The following is a 7,327-nucleotide window of genomic DNA, read 5'->3' as shown; positions in this document are numbered from 1 at the left end:
AATGCAGATGGACTCTCCAGATATTTCCACTTAGAACATGAAGACTCAACTGGTCAAGGTTAGTTTAATGTCCCTAAGTTTGGGGGGGGGGGTTGTGTAGGAGAGTAGGGTCTGCTTTCTATGTTCACCCCCACTTTTTGCTTTTGCTTTACTGGTTTTCGACTTAGATGTGGCTGTGGGCCTGCTAATCAGACCCACAGCCCTGCTGTTCTCTCTCTAAATTACTACTATGTACTTTAGGTGCATAACCCATTTGGATAGGATCACCTTATTGGCCCCTGTACAGTGTACCCTAGGTACCCAGGGCATAGGTGTACCCTAGGCCTACCAGGGGCTGCAGCATGTATTGTGCCACCCCTGGCCTGGCCTTCCATTTTGACACAACTGGCTGATCACTCAGCTGGGGCAAGGTCGTGTAATCACCCCTTGCTTAGGTGTAGTATTCCTATACCTAACTTACATATAGACACATGTGTACCTATCAGTCACTCCTATGGCAAGCCTTGACAATCCTGGAGGCAGAGTGCTTGGTAACATGTGAGATGGTGCTCTAGCATGAGCTGAGCCTGCCTGCAGCTTTCGGAACCATGTCCTTATAGCTGTTCTATGATATAGCCTACCATATACTCTTAAAGTACCTTATAATCTTAGACGGTTATGGTAACTATGGTTTGGCTTTATCAAAACATGTCGTGTAAGGTGTCTAACACTCGGGAATAATACCCCCATGCCATTTCTGGACATGAGAATATTATTCCCCCCTTCTAGAGGGAAAGACATGTTAAAATCATACTTCAACTGTTAGCCTCTGACCAAAGCCTCAGCATCACAAAATGGATGCTGCTGCCACGACACAAGTCTGACCTCCTGCAGCTGGGAGTGATCCCAGCCAGGGAGGCCTGGACAATAGGTTTCCTGCTTGGGGAGGTGCTAGCACCTCCCCAGACAGCCTTTAGTGTATTGGGGCAGGGTGGGCTGAAAGGAATGAGACATGCCTGGGGCACACAAGGTGTTCCTTGCATAGTCCAGTTCAAACCGGCGCTGGGGCACTCCAGCCCCAGCTCTGGCGCGAAACTGGACAAAGGGAAGTGGGTGTAACCACCCCCTCCCAGGTCCCACCCATAAGGCGTGACCTAGCAGGTATCCCAGCCCCCCAGATTAGTATAAGAGTGGGAGTTGGGCCTCAAGACTTTAGATTATCCTGAACCTGCAAAACTGAACAGAAACTCTGGACCTTCGACATTCGACGAAAGAAGAAGACTGAAGAATCTCCCTTGTAGCCAAGGAGTGGCTACCCTGTGCAAACAGGCACCATCAAGAGACTACCCTTTGCTTTGTGAAACGTTCGACGAGGAACCGACAGCAGAGCCCGACCAGAGCCTTGATTTCCAGACTTCTCCGACCCTCATCCACATCTGCAGCAGAGCTGAGATCCGTGGAGGCGACGAGCGACGTGGGACCGGCTACCTGGGAAAAGTGGCTAGTAACTTACAGCGCAGCTTCTGAGGTACCCTCGAAGTTGTGCACCGGGGATTGAGAAGCCCCAACCCCAAGCACCAACTGCACCGAAGATCAGCCCCCCACACTCCACGAGTCCTGCGTGGGGCCCTTCAGCATTTTCCTGCTTGCCGCGTCTGTCCGGTTGCTTGCCCGCTGGCTAGTGGCCTCTGTGACGACGCTCCCTGAAATCTTCTGCGCTGGTTTGGCTCCTCCAGACTGGCTCCCGCTTCTCTGCAAAGAAGAAGCACCCCAGACCTTCCTGGTCTGCACCAGAAGCAAGTCCCTTGTTCTTCGTGGGTTCCGCTTGCCAAGGCTTTGGTGAGTCCTAGTCCAACTTCGACGCCGCCGACAGCAAGAGCCTTCGTGGGACAGCTCGCCTCCTGGTCCTGGTCGTCCTCGACGCTTCCTGGTCCTCCTGGCTGCAGCGACAAGCTTCACCTTCACCTGCAACTCTTCACGACATCGCCTGGTTCCTTCCTGGTTCCACGTGGTCACTGGCTAGTGACCTTGACTCTGTCCCCTCTGCTTGCAGGTTTCTTCTCTTCTTGATCCCAGCCTTGGGATCCACCGGACACTCTTCACTGACTGCCTGTCAGCATCTTTCTTCAGGCATCCATAGGAGTCGACGACGAAAACGACGCATCTTCACCCCTATGCACCCGCAGCCTGTGGGCTAGGTAACTTGGGTACTCCGGTGCTCATCAGGATAGTGACTATCCTAGTGTCTAGTTTTCAAGTCTCAACTTCCTAGCTACTCCGGAAGTGTCCTAAATCTATCTATTTCTAAACTGTAACATTGCTATTGACTTTTACGCATTACGCGTGAGTGTTTCCACTCTGCACACGAATCCCGTGGGCCTCCCACTTCCTAACTAACGCTAGTGTAGTGTAGCCCCAGCGATTCCCTAGGCCTAGGCCTATTCTATTTCCGTGACAGTGGTTCTTATACCACTTATTTAGTATATGGTTTGCGTGGCCCCTAGGGCCTAACTGTATTACTTACCTGTGTGACTTACTGTATGCATTAATAAGACTGTGTTGTACTTACCTCTAAACTCATAAAGAGTGCTGAGGGTTTGCTTAGAATAAATACACTTTATTTTATATATATATCTGTTGTGGTGTCCTTTCATTTGGTATTCAAGGGATTATATATGGTATCACAGCTGGCTTCACATGCCATTCAGAGTTTAGCCTAAGACTGCTCTTGTCCATGCTACCACTAGGATAGCTGGTCTATAAGGTTGACTTTACAACCAATCACCATAAGGGTATTTGGACTGATATAAGGTGTACACTATAACTAGTGACATCATACATCAGGCCAACTTCTCACACCGACGACGAACGAAAGCGCTTCGCCGCCGGATCAAGTGTCGACGTAGATCTTCTCTTTGAAGCCTGACTCTCCCTGGACTCCTCACCTCTCTACGACGATCCCCCCCGCTGGAGTCTTCGACGCCGAGCCCGACGCCGATGGAGAACACACAGGGATCAGCTGCTTCGACGTCGACCGTTCAGAAAGGCCATAAAGCCTAATTCTCTCTCTCTCACTTTCAAAGTCCTCTTTGAAAGATCCTTGCAGTGACGACAGGAGAGTGTGAATCCGGTAGACAAACGATACACACATTGTGTGTGTCTGAAGAAGCCTTCTTTTTGCCACAGGAAGGACAGGGCATGAACAAAGAAGGCATTTTTCTGACAGAAAAAAGTTCTTAAATCTTGTCAGAAAACACAGGAAATCTGCTTCCCCAACAGGACATATTAAGAGGAAGCAAAAAAGTCACTTGAAAAGTAACAATTCTTGACTAAAGTCAAAAATGAAGAGAGCTGAATTCCAGGGTCCTGACTGAAGGAGCCGGAAAGAACAACTGACCCAACTGTCACCCCTGAGGCATGATGGGATATTGAAATCAGGGCTGCCTTAAAGGCACTGTGTCAGTTTTTACCTGTACAAGGCTTTTCAGTCTCTATGGTACTGCCTGCAGGCTAACAATGTTTTATGGATCTGTGTTTTACACAGTGTTTTTTCTTTTCTTTCTCATGAGTTTTACCTCATTAAAAAAAAAAAAAAAGAAAGATTTTGGTGTATTATTATACCTATGGTGTGTTTGTTGGATATTTATATCTACATTGTCTAGCCTACTATGGGGGCTGCATTTGCTTGGAAAAAATAATATATGGTTATACATATACAGAGCTGTATATATATATATATATATATGTGTTTTTCATATATAATTTTATTATTTCCGGGGTCCCCGCACATGGGCGGGAATATTCAGTGCTTATGACTATTGATGAGAATCCCCTGGAAGAGAAGCACATCTCCAGGCCCTCGCCATCTTGAAGATGGGAAGCCCTAACCTATCAGGACTAGGCTACTGCCCCCCTCCCACAGGAGAGAGGCAGGATAGGGGGTGTACCCACCCCAGGACAGGGACCCATTGGTCCCTGCCCTTCACCTACCTGTAACGCCCCTAAATCTAGTATTTAGGGGAACCCTGTACATTCCTTCCCTAGAGCCCAGATTCAAAAATACAAAGAAGAGCAAGAAGAAAGAAGACCTGCGCTGCAGCTGCTAAGAAGAGGAAGACACCAACTGCTTTGGCCCCAGCCCTACCGGCCTGTCGACCCTCGAACCTGCTCCAACCCAGCATCTCTTGTGGCCAGCAACCTCACAAACCCCGGAGGACCTGGCTACCTTTTGGGTCTAAGCCCCTGGGACTCCCATGAGTAGAGGCTCTACTCAAAACCTACCTCTAATCTGGCAGCAGCCCGGAACCGCGAACCCAGCACACACTGCACCAGCCAAGCCTGGCCAGTGCCGGAGTGAACAAAGACCCCGAGGACGACCCCATGGCGACTATGACACCGAGTCCAGCACCCAAGGACCTCCCTCTACACTCCTGAAGAAGCCTGCAGCCTCAGAACAAGGTGCCCCCCCTACCGCGATCAACAGAGGGTAAGATTTCCCGACACCAAAAGGCACCCCTGCAAGCGGCTCCCCGGGGTCCCCTGTGCCCAATCCCGGGGTACCTTCCTATCCTCCAACTACCCAACGTACCTGTCGAAGTGGTGGTGGCACCTGAAGAATCCTCGTCCCCGAGTTTGCAGTCTTTTTCTAAACCGGTGATTTCCCATTGACATCAATTGAGCGCCCAAAGGCTCAAAAGCACCCTGCACCCAGCCGCCCGAGTGGCCCTGGCAGTGCAACCTCTACACCTACCTACTTCCCCACTTGCCCTGAGTAAGTGACCAGGAGCCCAGCTCCCACAGCCGTGTGGCTTGCTAGTCAACAGCCACCAACCAAGGCCCCCCTATCCCTCATAGGATAACATTGGGCCTAACTCTCTCTGCACCCGGCCGTCCTAGAGTCGCTGAGGGAGAATCAACTGTACCTACCTGACCCTGGGGGACCCCATAGTCTATGCCCAGAACCTCAACTCTACCAGTCGAGTACTTACCTTTAAACCGATAACTCTATTTTCTTCATAGGGTAACATTGACTGGCTTTTTCCTGAAATTTCTTCTGTGGACTTTTCAAATCTTAAAAGATTCACCAAAAATCAGCCGAGTAACGAAAACGAAAAAACTCACCTGCTCTTAGGTGAGCTCTCAGTGCTGGATCTTGGTGCCCAGCATTGACTCTGAAAAATACTTACAACTGTACTTACCCGTAACCCAATTTTCTTTCATAGGAAATCATTGACTGTTTTTCTGTGAAATTTCTTTTAAGTGTCAATTTCTGCCTTACTGCCTTACTGCTCGACCAAGCTACCACTTTAGAGAGTAAGGTTATATCTAACTTTAGCCTCTGTCAAACCCTTGGGGACTGTGGACTGTGGACTCTGTACACCCTGTACCTATTAAGGAACAGTATATACAGAGCCACTTTCTCACATTGGTGGATCAGCGGTGGGATACAAACTTACATTTGTTGGACTACTTGGTTACCATCTGATCACACGACAGAACTCTTAAAATTGCCTTTAGAATTCTGATTGGTCTTTTCCAAAATTACTAAAAGTCTTGCTAGGGCCTTGCTTAAGTCCCATTAGAATTTTAGAAAAATAAAAGTCACTATAGTCAGGGTAGAGGAATACAACTGTCAGGTTAGAATGACTCAAACAAACCCAATTGTTAGGGACAATAATATCATGGACCTGTTGGAGGAGCTCGACCTCACACCTTACTTACACTTGTCTTTCAAGGAATTGAGGTCCCTATGCAAACTTAAAAAATTACCAATGGGCCTACATCCAACCTAACTAGGGCTCCAGGAGCTCTTGGCTGAGTATGCCAAGGACCACCCATCTGAACATGGTGATGGCCAGTCAGATGAGGAAGGGGAAGCAGAGGAGGTTGACAATAACCCCCTCCCATACTATCCCCTAGGGAGGAGAGGGCACCCATACCCTTCAATCCAAGAATTAGCATCTGGGCACCTAGAGATTACACAGGTGACTCTGGTACCAGAGAGATCACTGGGGACCCACCAGTGAAGAGGACAGCCTTATGAGGCTGGCCAGAAGATTAGAGCTAGAGTCCAGGCTCCTGGCTCTAGAAAAAGAAAGGAGAGAGATGGGTTTAGCACCCATCAATGGTGGCAGCAATAATAAAAATAAGGATAGGGAGGAAACTTCTGACCTTAAAATCCCCAAAGGGATTGTCCCTAAATTTGAGGAAGGTGATGATATCACCAAATGGTTCACAGTCTTTGAGAGGGCTATTGATATCAGAAAAGTAAAGAAACCTCTCTGGGGGCACTCCTGTGGGAACTGTTCTCTGGTAACTGCAGAGACAGGCTTCTGACCCTCTCTGGGCCAGAAGCAGGATCCTATGACCTCATGAAGAAAGCTCTGACTGAGGGATTGGGATTCACCACTGAGGAGTATAGAATTAGATTCAGGGGGGCTCACAAAACCCAGACCCAGTCCTGGATTGATTTTGTAGACTTCTCAGTGAAGACACTGGATGGTTGGTTAGCTGGACATGGTGTGCAGGATTTTACTGGATTGTACAATTTATTCATGAAGGAACATATATTAAGTAAATGCACAAATGAAAAGTTGCATCAGCATTTGGTAGACCTAGGTCTAATTTCTCCCCAAGAATTGGGAAAGAAGACAGACCACTGGGTCAAGACTAGGGTGACAAGGACAGCCACTGGGGTTGACCAAAACAAAGTGGTCACAAAACCTCCCCAGGGGAAAGGTGGTGAGAATCCCCAAGATAAAAAGTCTGAGTCTTCCAAAGGGCCCCAAAAACCTGTTCAGGTGGGTGGGAGCCAAACTACTCCTTATGTGCCTCAACCCTATAGGGGGAAGAACTATGATCCCTTAAAGGCCTGGTGTAATAACTGTAAGAGGTCAGGACACCTAACTGTAGACAAATCTTGCCCCCACAACAAAGCCCCTAAGGCACCCAGTACAGCTACTCCTGGGGCAGCAAGTATACAAATGGGATCAGAGGTGTACCCTGAGCAAATCTGGGAACACACTGAAGCAAGTCTAGTCTCCTTGGGAGAAGTGGAGTTTGCCACTTTAGCTGTGTGGCCCCCCCAACCTAAAGAAATACTTACAGTACCCCTGGGTGAATGGAACTAGGGTAGAAGCTCTGAGGGATACAGGTGCCAGTGTCACTATGGTGAAAGACACACTGGTTTCCCCTGAGCAATACATGGTTGGGAAGTCTTACCCAGTCACCAACGCTGACAGTGTCACCACTAGTCATCCCATGGCAATGGTGACATTAGGCGGGGGTTGAGGGGGGGGGGGATTACTGGCCTGAAACAAGTAGTGGTCTCTCCAAAGTTGCCAGCTGC

The sequence above is a fragment of the Triturus cristatus genome, chromosome 7 (genome assembly GCF_964204655.1).
Source record: "Triturus cristatus chromosome 7, aTriCri1.1, whole genome shotgun sequence".
Classification (NCBI taxonomy): domain Eukaryota; kingdom Metazoa; phylum Chordata; class Amphibia; order Caudata; family Salamandridae; genus Triturus; species Triturus cristatus.
This window is presented reverse-complemented; position numbering follows the sequence as displayed.